This window comes from Astatotilapia calliptera, chromosome 19, assembly GCF_900246225.1.
Source record: "Astatotilapia calliptera chromosome 19, fAstCal1.2, whole genome shotgun sequence".
Taxonomy (NCBI): Eukaryota; Metazoa; Chordata; class Actinopteri; order Cichliformes; family Cichlidae; genus Astatotilapia; species Astatotilapia calliptera.
In genome coordinates, this window is record NC_039320.1 from 26,959,229 (window position 1) to 26,975,878 (window position 16,650).

Sequence of the window (16,650 nt, forward strand, 5' to 3'; positions counted from 1 at the left end):
GTCAGCGATAATCAAAATTACAAAAAGACCTAAGCAGAACTAGCTGGTTGTTTTTCATCTTTTGCTAATTGACTCAAATTGATCTTGGACTCAATCCCTACGTGTACATTCTTCTCTCTCCTGAAGACCATGTAACGTTATCTAACAAAGCTGCAGTACTAATGAATGACTTGTGCACTTTCTAAACTGAGCGTTGGCTTGAACTACAAAGGCTGTCATAACACTCTTGCGCATCATCCTGTCAATACAATCGACCTAGGGGTCTTGCAGACAGTTAGCAGGGTTGCACTGGAAAGTCTTGTTTGGTTGGCAGGGCCAAACTGGCTCCAATACCACTTCTGATTTCTTGAATTACACGAATAAAAAGAAATGCAACCTATTTATAAGCACACAAAATCTCTGTTGGCGTCTCAAATTACAGACAAATTAGCAATCTGCACCACTGTGGGTGTAAACAATCCTCGCAAATGACTGTTTTGGAAGGAGCTATTGGTTTTTAGAAAAACTGGTTTTGAAACGCGACGTACGGTACAGGAGGTACATGTTGGCTTCTTACTTCGATAAGTGAGCCATCACAGCTTAAGCATGTAATTGAACTCTGGCTGACACATCCTAACAAGGCCTCTGGGTGTTTTGGAATAGCGGTTGAGTTATGGACCTTCTAGTATAAGGATGTTTCTAGCGCCACAGCTGATAACGAAGCTGACTGCGGGGAGTCAGATAGACATTGGTCGTGGCTGACTGAAAGTGACCGGGGGAAGGGCATCTATCTAAGCTGTCCAGATGAAGTGCCACTTTGAGGGGGATTTCCAAGCATGGTTTACCCAGAGGTCAAGTCATTAACCCTTTATTGATAATTGGTACAAGTTTGGCCCTCAGGCATTGACACTGTGCCAAACAGTAATGTACTTTTGATAAACAGACTTACTGCTGTGGATAAAGTGGATAAAGTCATCCGTGTGTCACATGTAAATATCCATGAGTGCTTATGAACCATACTCCAAAAGTTTAGCAGCATAGCAAATTAAATATTTTAATCTTCAGTTATACAAAAACGACGTGTTAAACCTTTTTTAAAACCATAGGCTATGCTAATACTAATGTGGATTCTCTGTGGTGATTATTGCATTAATTCAGACACAAACCTCCTTGTCCCATGCAGCAACATGAGCATGACTTGGCTCTGTAGACAGTGGGGAATTGGTGCAAGCCATTGTAACATGCCTAAACCTCATGGGCGTGATTGAAAGCATGAGGTTTCGGGGTGTGAGAACCACGTGAGGAAAGCTGTTGAGAGGACAAAAACAGAAAGAGAGAGTCAGAGAAAAAGGGAGACGAGGTCTCTTGTCTCTTACTCTCAGAGCCTCAGCTGCCGCAAGCTTTCATTGTTCGGACACTGCAGCATGACTCTGAATTGATAGAGCCGCTGGTAAACACTGCTGCGCGACGGTCTATGCCACAAACATTGCAGTCCTCTGCTTAGGCTGCCAACGCAAATAAGCAAGCAAAACGAGTCTGCTGAGAAAGAAAAACAGGGAAGAAACGCTGGAAGATGTGACGAGACAGTTAAGTTTTTCCAGCTGACCTGGGTTACTTTAAAAAAATGAACTAAATCTTAATTTCACATGTATTGTTCTAAGGAGCTCTTGTTTAAACATGAACCTGCGTTGAATGCTTGAGATAATAACTTAACAAAATCTTGCCTTTCAAACTCCTTTATTAGATCAAACCCCACAAAGCCAGAAGCCCCGAGCTCGCTCAGTGCTTCCAGTGTTTCCCGTTAACTTAATTTACCTTCTCATTAATAGCTACTTTTTTTCTCCCCCTTGCTCATATTTTCTCCTAAAAAGCTGCACCAGTTGCCCTCATTTCCAAACAACTCCACTGACATGAGAAACCAATCCATGTGTCGAGCTGTGGGAGCAGAGTTTATTACAAAGCAGATGACCCGAGGGGGTCACTGAGGGTGAAGGAGGGGTTTTAGGCTATGAGGGTATTTCAGTCTTGTTCCCTATTTGTGATTTCTAATGTTCTAATCTAAGGGGTTTGTGAGAGCAGGGGATTGCCAACTTCCCTTCCCCCATTGTCCAAATGCACCCCTGGGGAAAACTCCAAGCTACGCTAGGCTGGAACTGGTAAGATGCTGTCCAGACTCTCGCTCTCTTAAACTCATAAAAAAAAAGAAAGCCATCATGCGAAGCAATGGCTTGCAACGAAACATCACTGGAACAACACAGACATACAGGTTTCTGTGTGATTTAGCTAGGAAATTCACTGCCAAGTTTAATTGCTGTGAGCCCGAAGACAAGAAAGAGAGATAAAGAGACACAGACAGATTTAAAGAGACAGAGTGAGACTGATTGCCCGCTCACTCTCTCTCTGTATTTGTGATAAGTTCAAGAGTTCAAGATTGTATCTGGATAGTTTGTCTTGTGCTGTTAACCACTCGACGCCACTCTGCCAACCAGCGCTGGTTTGGGGTGACTGACCATGATATGTACATCATAAAACCTCGGCAGTATGGGATGGTTCAGCCTGAGTTCATGGCGGGAGTCTGAGAGGAATAGCGAGCGAGCAGAAAGTAGGGCCAGCTGCAGTGCACCGAACTCAACTGCTGCACATTGATCTGATTTCTTTAATTGAAATAATTAGCGAATAGTATACACTGTAGAATAGAATTCAACTTTATTGTCATTGCACATGCACAGGTACAGGGCAACGAAATGCAGTTTGCATTGATCCAGAGGTGCTTTAGTGATATAGATATATTACAATATATCCATCCATCCATCCATTCGCTACCGCTTATCCTTTTCAGGGTCGCGGGGGGCGCTGGAGCCTATCCCAGCTGTCATAGGGCGAGAGGCGGGGTACACCCTGGACAGGTCGCCAGTCTGTCGCAGGGCCAACACAAAGGGACAGACAACCATTCACATTCACACCTAGTGACAATTTGGATTAAGCAATTAACCTATCCCCACAAGCTGCATGTCTTTGGATGGTGGGAGGAAGCCGGAGTACCCGGAGAGAACCCACGCAAACACGGGGAGAACATGCAAACTCCACACAGAAAGACCCCGGCCTGATGGTGGAATTGAACTCAGGACCTTCTTGCTGTGCGGCAACAGTGCTAACCACCGTGCCACCGTGCTGCCTATTACAATATATATTAGCAATAATATAGATATGTGAGTATATTACAGAAATGGGTCTATTATGGTATGTTATAATGTACACGGTATGAAGTATGTTGTGAATATTCTATAACTATAAGTATGTACAGGCTGTAGTGAGTACAAGCTATGTACAGGATATGAACAGGATATAAATATGAAAAACTATACAGAATATGAAATAAATAACTTTACAGAATCTGAGATATACAGCTATACAGAAATGGGAACTGTGCAAGTTATAAACAATTGTAGGATTAAAAATTATCGTATGTACAGAATGATTATTTACACAGAGCTATACAGTAGTGCAGTTAAGATAAGTGAGGGTGTAGATAGTTTCTACAGAGGCTATATAAAGTGCTGGTGGTTGTGAGTGGTGATTCAGTCCATGTTATTATTGTGTGTTTGAGGGTACAGTTGTCCATTGTGGGTGTGTGTATGTTCAGTCCATGTTTTAACGTGGGTCAGATGTCAGAAGGCAGAGTTCAGGAGTCTGACAGCTGTGGGGAAGAAGCTGTTCTTCCCCACAGCTGGAGGTCTTAGTCCGGAGGCTCCTGTAGCGCCTCCCAGAGGGCAGGAGGGTGAAGAGTCCATGTGATGGGTGACTGGGGTCTTTGATGATTTTCCCAGCCCTTTTCAGACACCGCTTCCTGTAGATGTCTTTTATGGCAGGAAGTGGTGCTCCGGCGATGCGCTGGGCAGTTTTCACGACCCTCTGCAACGCCTTCCGGTCCGAGGCAGAGCAGTTCCCGTACCAGACTGTTATACAGTTGGTCAGGATGCTCTCGATGGTGCAGCGATAGAAGTTCACCAGGATGTCTGAGGACAGGTGGTTCTTCCTCAGAGTCCTCAAGAAGAAGAGGCGCTGGTGAGCCTTCTTGACCAGCTTGGAGCAGTTGGTCGTCCAGATGAGATCCTCGGAGATGTGGACTCCCAGGAACTTGAAGCTGCTCACACGCTCCACAGCCGTCCCCTTAATGTGGATGGGTGGATGTGGGTCAGCATTCCTCCTGTAGTCCACGATGAGCTCCTTGGTCTTCTCAGTGTTAAGCAGCAGGTTGTTTCTGTCGCACCACTCAGCCAGACGATCCACCTCCTCCCTGTAGGCGGCCTCATCGTTGTCACTGATGAGGCCAATCACCGTGGTGTCATCTGCAAACTTAATGATGGTGTTGGAACCATCAGCAGGTCTGCAGTCGTGGGTGAAGAGGGAGTAGAGGAAAGGGCTCATCACACAGCCTTGTGGTACACCGGTGTTCATTGTGATGGTAGATGAGCAGCGGTTATCCAGCCGGACATGTTGGGGGCGGTTGGTCAGGAAGTCCAGTAACCATTTGCAGATGAGGGAACTGATGCCCAGGTCTGTCAGTTTCCTGATGAGTTGTGAGGGGTGGATTGTATTGAATGCTGAACTGAAGTCTATAAACAGCATTCTGGCGTAGGTGTTGTTGTTGTCCAGGTGTGAGAGGACAGAGTGCGATGGAGACTGCATCCTCTGTGCTCCTGTTCTGGCGGTATGCGAATTGGTGGGGGTCCAGAGTGGGGGGGAGACAGGATTTGAAGTGTGCTAGGACCAGTCGCTCTAAGCACTTAGTGATGATGGGGGTGAGTGCTACTGGGCGGTAGTCATTGAGGCTAGATGGGTTGGAGTTTTTGGGTATCGGGACGATGGAGGTGGATTTGAAGCAGGCCGGTACCACAGCGTGGGCCAAGGACAGCTTGAATATGTCTGTAAGCACTCCTGCAAGCTCCTCAGAACACGCTCTGAGAACACGCCCGGGGATGCCATCAGGGCCTGCAGCCTTGTGGACATTGATCCTGCTCAGCACCGCTCCTACATCGGTGGGGGAGAGAGTCATAGGTTGGTGGTCTGGCGTCATGTCTGCTTTGGTTGTGGTTGTGGGGTTCCCTCGCTCAAAACGAGCATAAAAGTTGTTGAGCTCGTTGAGGAAGGAGACATCAGAGGATGCGGGGGAGGGTTTGGTGGTCCTGTAGTCTGTGATGGTCTGGAGTCCTTGCCACATGCGTCGGGGGTTGGAGTTGGAGAAGTGTTCTTCTACCTTCTTTTTGTAATGGTGTTTGGCTTTTTTGATGCCCTTCTTTAGATTAGCCCTGGCTGTGCTGTAGGCGTGTGCATCTCCTGACCTAAAGGCGGTGTTGCGGGCCTTCAGGAGGAGACGAACATCCCGGTTCATCCAAGGCTTCTGGTTGGGGTACATGGTGATCCGTTTCTGGGTGGTGACACTGTCTGTGGTTTTGGAGATGTAATCCAGTACAGATGAGGCGTACTGGTCCAGGTCTGTGTGGGTGAACATATTCCAGTCTGTGTTTTTAAATCTGTCCTGGAGCACTGCGTCTGTCCCCTCTGGCCACACTTTAATTGTCCTCACAGCAGGTTTCACAAGTTGGATGAGTGGTGAATACCGAGGTGTGAGGAACAGGGAGAGATGGTCCGATTGTCCAATGTGGGGGAGGGGTGTGGCTTTGTAGGCTCCAGCCAGGTTGGAATACACATGGTCTAAAGTCTTGTCTCCTCTGGTGTGGCAGGAGACATGTTGGTGGAATCTGGGGAGGACTGTCTTTAAGTTGGTGTGGTACTACTTCACGGTAACTAGATCACGAGACAAGAAGATTCCACGGTTTTTATTGGCCACTAATGAATCAGCAGATTTACTGGTGCACCTTATATAACACAAACAAGGGGCTATCTGCACCTCCCCACCTAAACATCCTAAAGCAAAGAAAACAAAGATTCCCATTGGACCAATATTGAAAAAAATAGCTCCCATGTGACAATGGCTAAGTCCCAGTTTTTTTTTTCCATCCTGTTTGCTTTCCCTATCATTGTAATTACTTCACCACCACTACCCCACCACCACCAAACTACCAAGCGGTAAAGAAACCAAACAAACCCCAGGACCGTAACGCAGGCCATAAAGATAGATACACGAGAAAATGTGTGTGTATGTGTGTGTGTGTGTGTGTAGGAGGGGGATACACTGGTAGATTGGAAAGTGCATGTGTGTAGACAGGGTGTATAAAAATGCATTCATGTGTCTGAAGGGAACATTGCATCTACCCCCTTCCTCCAGCTCTGACCTTGCATGGCCCCCTGCCAGCAACAGTCACAGTCTAATTACTGAAATCTGTGTGCCAGCTAAAGGCATTGTCGAAGTCAGCTTTGTCTGGGAGCCCAGCCACCATTCATCCCTGGGTGCCCTCTATTTACTGAGGTGCAATGGACTCTGCAAGAAATCTGTTTTTGAGGCGAGTGAGAAAGGTTTATGAAATGATAACTTGTGACAATTTTGCATAGCCAGCTCAAATGAAAAGGATTAATGGCTCTGTGTTACTGTACTGCTGTAGTTACAAAGTTGCTAAACGTTGTTAAAAGTAAAAGTCAGCTTAGCATTAATGTGACAGTATCATGCTTTAATAAATGTTTAGTTTTGTAGCTTCTCTAGTCCAACTGAGAGCCCCTGAGGCTGACAGTTAAAGCCTAAGAGGAAGTGTAAAATATAAAATTTTCTCTTCGATAGCAACTTTAGAGGACATTTTTTAATAACTCGGATTTAAAATTTATTAGGACTTTCTCCGTTAGAGCATGACTGCTAACTGACAAATGAATGCACACTTACAAATACAGTGGGGGAAATAGTTGTTGCTGAATTTGCAAGTTTGCTCACAAAGAAATGAACAGTCTCTAATATTTATAGCATTTTCAGTTCAATGAAGAAAGATAGAATATTACGCAAAAACAAAGCTTTACATAAATGTTTTAAATTGACTTGCATGTCACTGAGTCACATAAGTATTTGATCCCCAAGCAAAACATGGCTTAGTCCGGTGGAGTAAGTCAGTAAAATGTTTCTTGTGGTTGGTCATCATGTTTGCACATGTGTCAGGAGGGATTTTGGTCCGCTCCTCTTCACAGAAACACAGAAAATCCTCTAGGTTTCTTGGCTGTCGCTTAGCAACTCAAAATTCAAAACACACACACACAGACTTTCTGAAGGATTGAGGTCTGGAGACTGGCCAGGTCACTCTATGACCTTAACATGCTTCTTCTTTAGACACTCCTTTGTTGCATTGGTGGCATGTTTTGTCATTGTCATGCTGGAAGACTGGAAGGCCCATCTTCAGTGTTCTGGTTGAGGGAGGGAGGTTCTCATTTATACACATAATAAATTGAGATCGGTATTTTAATTGATTGATTTATAACATTCATAGTGTTTGCATAAAGAGTTGACATTGTGCACTACAGCAACTCAGATGTCTATAGGAGTACGTTAGCAACTTTATACGTGAAGCCTCACTGGTAGCATTTTGGCCTCATCCATGTGCAGAACTTTATACAATTTGTTTTTCCTGGATTTTTGGTTGATAATCTGTCTCTCTACGTTAAAATGAAACGATCATAAACAAATTAGAGACTGTTCATTTGTTTGCAAGTGAGCAAACCTACACATTCAGCTGTAGCTGACCTGTCTGCCAGTGTTCATTTGCTCCATTTCTAATCAAGAACTGGGCCTTTTAACTGTGTTTGTGGTGTTGGTGCCTTTTGGAGCATTTTTCATACAATGATCTGACAAATCATGTGACTAAACATGTGGTTAATTACAGACCACCCAAAAAGTCTTTGCTCAATTGTCACTGAAGCTAATTTTAATCATTTGTTTGTGTTTACTTGTTAGCATTACTTTCCAAGTGTTGGATGTGTTTGACACACACTTATGATCTATGGATGTACCTTCCAGCTAAGATTGCTAGCAATAGCTGACAGTCCACCTTTCTCATCCAAATATGGATTGGCCTAGCCCAAAATGCTAACAGTGATGCTTCAAATATAAAGTTACTAACATTATGGTTGCTAATCTATGCTCATATATACATCAGAGTCGCCATAGTCCAATCTTTGGAGTTCACTGTCAGCTCTCTCTGCAAATACTATGAATGTTATAAATATTCACCATTAGTGCAACTATTTTTCACCTTTATCAGTACGAGGGTAGGAGGTGAAATCATTTTTCCCTGCCCCAAATCCCTCTGCTGGTAACCAGATTAGAGCAATGTTCCCATATTAAAGCCCAGCAGGGAGTTACAACTTAGATTCCTCTCCTGCTTCTCTATCGTGTCCATGACTGGATTTATTAAGCCCTAATGCTGTTAATCTGCTTGATTTTCACTGTAAGCCTATTAGGGGACATCCTGAAGATAAGATACTTGCAGAAAACGTTGTGGTTTTGAGTATAAGCCAACTTCTGTGGGTTTATTGTACTGACTGTGATCTTGTCAAACGCTGATAAATGTCATAGGTCAGGCTTTGCCAAAAACAATGGCGTTAAGGTCTTTGTTGTCATTCACACAGGAGTTATTTACATCTGTGCTATCTTCTTTGACCTGCTTGCTGTTTCCTCTAGGACGTTTCAAAAACAGTATCGAGACAGTCTCACTGCCAAAATAACCCAGGTTTACATAAACATTTGCCAACAGCAAGAGCAGACTTGCGATTTTCGTACATCGCCCCCATCCTCAAACTTCGAATGTGATAAGCTGGCAGCTACATGCATGCTAAACTCAAGCAATAAGCAGTGTTATAGTGCTCGGCAAGTTGTAATAACACAGTGTGCTGGTGGCTTTCAGAGAGGTCAGGCTACAGTTGAGGGCCCCTGCCTGCTTTTGCCTGGTGCGGTGAATTTCTGCGACCGCACTTCGTCTGCTGCGACCACAAGGCTCACCACCGTCTCTCTCCAGCGGCGCAGCCGTTTGTTAGGCAGAGCCCATCCTCAGCAAACCTCACCACACCACAACACAGCACGCAGTCACTGTGCAGAGTGGCACATAGTGCACGCCGCGAAAGTACACCGCGGTGGCGCTTTCACAAGCTTGCAGCAGTTTCACATCAACCTGCAGTTGCTGTATTGTTAGTGCATGTGTAGTGTCAGGCATGTGGATTAACTTCAGACCACACACTAGTTTCTCTGAACATGAAGGTCATTTCTGGGAAGTTATCTGTAATAGAAGTCGACATAAACATCACGGGGTCACCTCAGCCACATCATGTGCAGTCGGTACGCGACGACTCGCTGCTCTGCGTGAAGCCCAAAGTGAAAGATCAGGGAAGGGAAGGTCACCGCTTGTGGCCTTAATACTGTTTGTTGGTGAACTACTGCGGGGCCCATCAGACGTGACGCAGGCGTGGCAATCTATTTTTATTGTCAGGGATGTACTTTAAATCAGTCTAACTGTTGGGTTGGACAAAGACAAATGTTGCACACAACTGCAAATTATGCTGTTAGTTTGTTTTCCAGCCCACCCCTCATGTCTGTCTGCATTTGAAATTCATTCAGCTGTCTTGGAAGAGAATTATTTATGAGCAAATCTGTTCATTTGGAATGGCTTGTTTTGTTTTTTTCTTCTTTGCTACACTCCCCTGATGCGGCTCTTTTGGGACTGCCTGTCAGACTCTCATCTCATCTAAAGGAGCCAAAACAGCAGAAATAAAAGTTAGCTGTTTTTCAAGACGGGAATATAAAACAGCTTCATTACAGATATTATAATAATCCCTTTACAAAACATCCCACTGTCCCATTTCCCCAAACTTATTAGCGAGCTTCCACGCGTCTGTTGTTTTGTTTATCTTAAACACGGTTTTCATGTCGTCCCGTGGTACGGTGGAGGTGACCACCAGGTTAATGATGAACGGCCAGAAATAAGATGACTGGAATGTTTAGTCCCAGGTGGTTCTCAATTCCAGATGTCTCAGGCTCTCTTTGAGAAGGACGGGTTCAGGAGTTTATCCCCAGTCCTCTGGGCAATCGCATTAGCCAATCGCCATGCAGGGATATCAGCAGTCAGCTAGCTGGTGGCACGGCCATGGCAGCGACAGCTCTGTGTGAAGACACAAAGTGAGCTCATTTATCAGTGTCTGGACTGTCTTAATGATAGAGAGGAAACAAAGAAACAAAAAGACACCAAAAAGGTAATATCATAGCAATAATGAAAAAAGACTTGCTATGCTCACTAGTATTGGCTATTTAAATAAATTATAAGTCACTATATTGAATCTCTTTAAGGTTTCCCAGTGTCTCAAAACATTTGTGATGAGTAATATAAAAAAAGAGCTAGAGATAGAATGACTGCTAGATTTCTTTCTTCTGAACTTTTGACTGATAGATTAGGGTTGGACTGTGAAAGGAAAGGAGCCGGTTGCTGACTTTGTTTATTGCCGTCCAAACTCGGCCCTGTGGCTCATGCCACATGAGCTGGAAGGCTGCCAAACCTGGAGTAAATCAGCACTGTCAGTCAGCAACAACAGCCAGCAAGAGAGGGAGGGGGCCGAGATAGGACGGAGGGAGGGAGGATGTGGGGTTGTTAAGTTTTGTGTGTGCTTGTGGTTCTGATAGACATAGAGATAGTGCATAACATTTGCACGAGAAAAGGAGGGAAAGAGTAGCGGGGTGGGAGGAGGGTGGTGGGGGTGCAAATGAAGAAGTAAGAGAGAGAGAGAGAGAGAGAAGAGGGAGGGAGGACCCGGCGCTCTGTTGTGAAACTCGAGCTCGGAAAAACTGCTCAGAGTTTAAAACTCTACCCAATGTTTTTCCAGTTGTTACTGTTTGGAGGAGGTCCATTGCGTGAGCCGACGCACGCACTCACCGAAGCCTGCAAAACACACACTTGCGCTCGTACACACAATTGTCCCGGAGCCCCACCCCTGGTGCTCTGGTTGTTTTTCTTCCCCGGCCTCATCCTTCTCTCCACACTCCTGTTATCAAGGTAAGGCGTGCTAACAAGACAAGCTGGCTGCCTGACGTCTCTGGTTTCCCGCCAACCTGCTGGGTAAAGGAAAAAAACACACAACACGCACCCACTGAACTGGCCCGGTTCTGTAGCTCCGAGGCTTTATCCTGCCCCTTGCACTTGCTGCCTGCACTGCATGTGGAAACGAGGCTTGAGGCGAGCTCTACTCTCATTACAGTCGCACCTTAGGGTTTGCCGCTGCACAGGCCGCAAAAAACCACAGTTACTGCTACAGGAAGCTTTTTTCCTGCCATTTAGTTCCCAACAATGACCCTGCCTAGTTATGTGCTGTGTTTTGAGTGACATCCCACCCCCCGACCTCAATCTTAATTAGGCTGGGCTTGTGTCTTTCTAAGTTGCATGCCAGTATGCTGCATGGGTTGATGCTTTTTTAAACATGGAGAGAAAAAGACAGCTGCCTACTGCGCGCAGGCTTTACGGGGTGTATCTTTTAATTGGGTCCAAATGACGGTGGATGAAGTATAAAGATTTTTGAAAAAGTGATAAAGTTGGAAGTGCAGAGGAGGAGGGGTGGGGAGGTGGGGGGACAATAGCCAGCAGGGGATGGAGAGGACAAGTTCAGCAGGTTCATAAGCTGTGCTCTGAGGATTTTAATCCCTCCCCTTGACCACAGGATACTGCTAGTGTTTGTGAGTCAGAGATTTCTGTGCGTGTGTGTGTGTGCGTCACAGCTGTGAGGCCGGGAGTGACTGCAGCTCAACAAAGCACTGCGCTCTGCTGGGTTGCTCTTGGTAAACAAAGGGAACTCGTAGCCTTGTATAGCGATTGCCCAACCTCTCCTTCAACAGAGAAAGAAAGAAAAGAGCCAGCGGAGCACGGCGGATTAAGGAGGAAGCTGGAAACGGCACAACAGCCAGGAGTTTTAAAAAGTGAGAAAATGAGCTAAATGCAATGGCAAAAAAAGCGGGACTGCTTATTTAATTTTCAGCTACCAAGTGTCAATAGATCAATTTTTTACTCGCTCTCCTCTGAGTTTTCATAGGGTGGCCCAGCCGAGAAGGGAGCGAGGAGCAGGGGGAGTGTGGGGGGGATAGATTTTTTTTCTTTTTCTTTCTTTTTTTCAGAAGAGGTCAGCTGTGTTCAGTCACAGCTGACAGAGGGGGGTTGGGGATGGCCGGGAATGGTTGCTGAGTTGCTGCGCCCACAGCATGCCCAGCTGAACCCTGATCCCCCGCCCAACCCCCCCTCTCAGCACAGTGACATGCAACACTGTTGGCTTGCCTGCTTATTCCCATGACAACTGCCTGCCTGAGCACCAGATGTGTGTAAAGAGGGGAGGGGTGGAGGGAGGGTGGTGGAGAAGAGTGGAAAGAGTTTAAATAAAAGTAAAACTGAGACAGTGGCACAGATCTGCTTCTTCTGAGAGGAGTTGGTGTCTTTTTCTATAATCTTTACATGTGTATTTTTAAGCATTCACATCTTTATACTGTTTGCTAACTACACGTATTTAGTCAGCTGATCATCCAAAATGTTGTTTTTCATTTGACACCAAGCAAATTTATGCAGCAGAAAGGAAAGAAAAGCACACTCGCTTATCACTTAGTAATCACTTAGTATCACTTACTAATCTGAAGTGGAGATGTGTGCCTGTAGTGTTTTGGTTTTGGTCACTACTGAAAGAAGCTGAAAGAAGAGGCGTAGGTGTAGTTTTTCTGTTATTGCTGGCTCTCTGTGACGTACTAGATAACGTCTCTGTTGTTCTTATGATACAGAGAAACTTTCCCAGTAAAGTTTTACTGGAAAGAAGACACCTGTCATCAATAAGGCTCGAGTGTTTACAGTCAGAACGAAATGCTAATGCTAATGCTGTGCTAACATTCTCCCAGCAATTAGGATGCTAACAGGCTAACAACGCCATGCAGGAGATATGGCAAAAATTTCATGCTGCTGTTGTTTTTTGTCCAAATGACTTTTTTTTTTTTTTTTTAGATAAAAGTAACTGACAAATGATACTGTTACCCATCACTTCCAACTGGACACAAAAACTGGGCAAAGAAACGCAAGCTTGCTAGCTAATCGCAACCTCATTAATGTAATTTGAATTTAGCCATTGTTTTCATTTTCTCTGCTCACTCATACAGCACATTCAATTACAACTCAATGTAAAAGAAGCCCACATGTGACCATTAAGTTATTACCCATGTAGTGATGAGATATTTATAGCAGGCTTCAGGCTGAGGGTTGAATCTGTGGCTCATAATACAGAGCAGGTGCCATTAGTGCTAATCTGCTGTTCTCCCTTATGCAGGTATTTTACTGTCCTTGTTACAGGCCACTGAAGTGAAACACAACAGATGTGTTTGAATTCACTGCACGCTGTGGCTTTAGCTCAAATAAAAAATTACTCTTAGGTCTGTCGAGTCAGAGAGCCGGGCAAGCAGGAGTTAACAGCGGAGGCTGGAGTGTTTTGATTGGCTTTGTAGACATAAACAAGAGCCGTACTTGTGTGTGACCACTGGGCCTGACCCTAGAGATAGACGCTTCACTAATGGGCGTCTCTTTCAGCCGGCGGTCCAGCTAGAGGAACAGAGGAGCCATTGTTTGGGCCAGGGAAAGCCAATGCTCTCCCCATTTAAGTGTTGATCCTAGAGGAGCTGAGGTAAACAGCTAGAGAGAGAGAGACTGGGGATATACTTGGAAAACTGCTTCCAATTTACTAAAATATCCATGAAAAAAAAAAGCAACCAACCTCTGCAACCTCCTCTGCAGAGATGGCATTAAGGCCTGCAGTCATATGACTGTTATTCTTTGGCAGCTGCATGTACATTGCACTGTTAATTAATTCTTATTTAGGCATGGAGTTCCTCCACTTAAAGCACATAAGACACAGGATTAAGAGGGGAGTGCTGAACAGTTGTGTATGCTCAACCAACTGTGACTGGAATAGGCGCTGTTGTTCTGTTTTAAACCACATCCTCTGACACACTCATTGCATGCATGTTTTTTTTGCGTCAGGGGGGCCACAGACAAGGGAGTTGCTGTGCTACAAGCAGCTAAACAGGTGAGTCAGGTGTCGGGAAACTGTGAAACTGTACCTGGCATGCCTGACAATAGAAGTGCCACGCGTGAAGCCCTGGAGGAGCAGACTGTGCGCCGTCTGCTCTCCTGAAAGAAAGAGCTGGAGAAAAAAAACTTGCACCTTTTGTTTCGGTGTGACTCACTTCACACGTACTTAAACCTTTATCTTGGACAAAATATAGATCTTTAATATAAATGAATGCTCCGTTTCTAAACACTGTGCACACAGACTAGGAATGCACAATTAACTTTGATATTTACATGTGTCAGGAGTAATCAGTCTCTTCCATGACTTCGGGGCATCCATGCTGCGGTGTAATAAATCTGCAGGAGCTGCAGGATTGGCTTTAACCTTTTAGGATATGACTGTAACTCTTTTTCATTTTCTGTCTTCAGTTGTCATGCAGTGCTTGCTTTTCTGCATATGTGCATGTGTGTGAATCAGACAGCCTCTATTAAGAGTGTTTTGGAAGACCCACTGCTCCCACCAAATTAATGACCTAACAGCAGGAGGGATATGATGGGCACAGGCTGCCAAACGCCTGGGCGGATTAAAATACTGGCTGGCCTGAGACACTTCACCAATCTATCAGTGGTTTCTATTTCACAACGCAGAACTACTTAAAGCTCAAGCTTAAGAAAAGAGTGGGAGTGGGTTAAAATAGCAGTTCTCCATTTTTTTGTGTGTCACAGGTCAGATTCTGGCTGCTGTGAAGAGAAAATATTAACAACAGATTTATATGTGAGAGACTTTTTTTTTTTTTTTTTAAATCAATGTCAGCTTATTTCGCAAGAATGTAGTTTCTGTTAAGTCTTACTAAGCCTTTTACTTTCACCTTCAGAGATAAGATTTCTCTTACCATGCTCCCACAGTTTTTACATGCTATGGGCAATTGTACGTGCTAGTGATGGGATTTCCGGCTCTTTTTAGAGAGCCGGCTCTTTCGGCTCCGAACCGGCTCTTCAGGTTGTTTTGTTGCTTTAATTAGTTTATTATTAACAATAATATAAAATTACGCACAAAAGGAATTACTAATGTAAAAAAAAGTGGTTTTATTTATATATGTTTATATATAAATATTTACGGTGGCCCCTAGAGACAAAGCACGTACAAACTACAAAACACAGCTACCTAGATCACTTAAAGTACACAATTGAAAGCATGTGTGTATTGTTTGTGTATTTATACACAAGCACTCATATATATTCAAATAATTTTAAAAAAATGTTCATTTACCTGTTATTACCACACACCAAATCCAGTCGTTGGTACTTGCTGGCTTGTGTAGCCACGAGGTAACAAAAGCTCAACACTGCGCCCAGCATCCTGGAGCACGTCTGCTGTCTTTTTATGTGTTTTGGAGTTTGTACGTGCTTTGTCTGTAGGGGCCACCGTAAATATACTTTTATTTATTCACTCCACATAAAATGTAATAAACAAATCATATAATACAAAAACGAACTATTCCCAGTTCAACTTATAACTATTCAAATTTTCAGCTTTTTCCTTTTAAACAAATTAAAAATGAAACAACACAAAACACTCCAAACCACAACACAATTAAATATAAATTATAATATGAAAACAAAAAGAAGATGCACATTCTCTGTCATATGGACCTGCATGAATAAACTTTCTGAATCCTTTATCATCTGCAACTGAAAATAGTTGTGGATGATTACTATACCTTTCTAATGTGACGTTGTTGTCCCTGGCTCTCTCTCTCTCTCCCTCCCGCTCTGTTCCTGAGCTACTGAGAGTGTAACTACCGCCCCCCCCCTCTGCCCAGCGCAAGCACAAGGCTCGCGTGCGGAGTGACGCGGTAAAAAAGTGAGAGAGAGAGGGTGAGAGAAAGAAATATAGCCCCCCCCTGCTCGCAATAAGGAGCCGGCTCGCGTCGTTCACGTCAAAGAGCCATTTCGTTCCCGACCGACACATCACTAGTACGTGCCCTGAGAGGTCAAATGCACTGCAAGAAAACTGCAACATGCAACATTCACTTTTTTCTATGCTTTTAAGTGCTTTCTAACTAACAGTCACCCACCACTGGAGAGCAACTTGAGGTTTGCATCTTGCCCACAGATATGTGGGGGGAGCCCGGGATTGAACCACCAACCTCACGATCAGCAGATAACCTGCTCTAAATCCTGAGCTACAGACACCCAAAAGAAAGCAGAAATATATAGAAAATATAAATAGAAAACTGCTGCAAAAACACAACGTGTGAATAAAACACAATGTTAAAAGACAATCAGGCATAGAACAAAACAAGTGTCTTTGAGGAGACAATAATGTGACGGAACAGCTGCGGAAAATATGCGAAGGATCGCGCAGAGACACGGAGGGTGTTAGGAGTAAGAAAAACATGCAAAACAATGTATGTTATAATCGCATGATTCGTATAAAACTAATGTACCTGCTATTAGCTGTTTACTGTTAGCTTGTCACTTCTGCAGCTGCACTTTATTGTCTCCCCCAAAACACTTTTGTTTTCTCGATTTCCTTTGTGTTTTGTACTTTTTTTTGGTTTGCTTTCTGTTCTTACGCTGCAGAACGTTTGACCTCACAGGCCACCGTACATTCGCCTTTAAAACAAGCGGATGTTAAGCCTCCGACGCTGCGGGTGACCTGCAA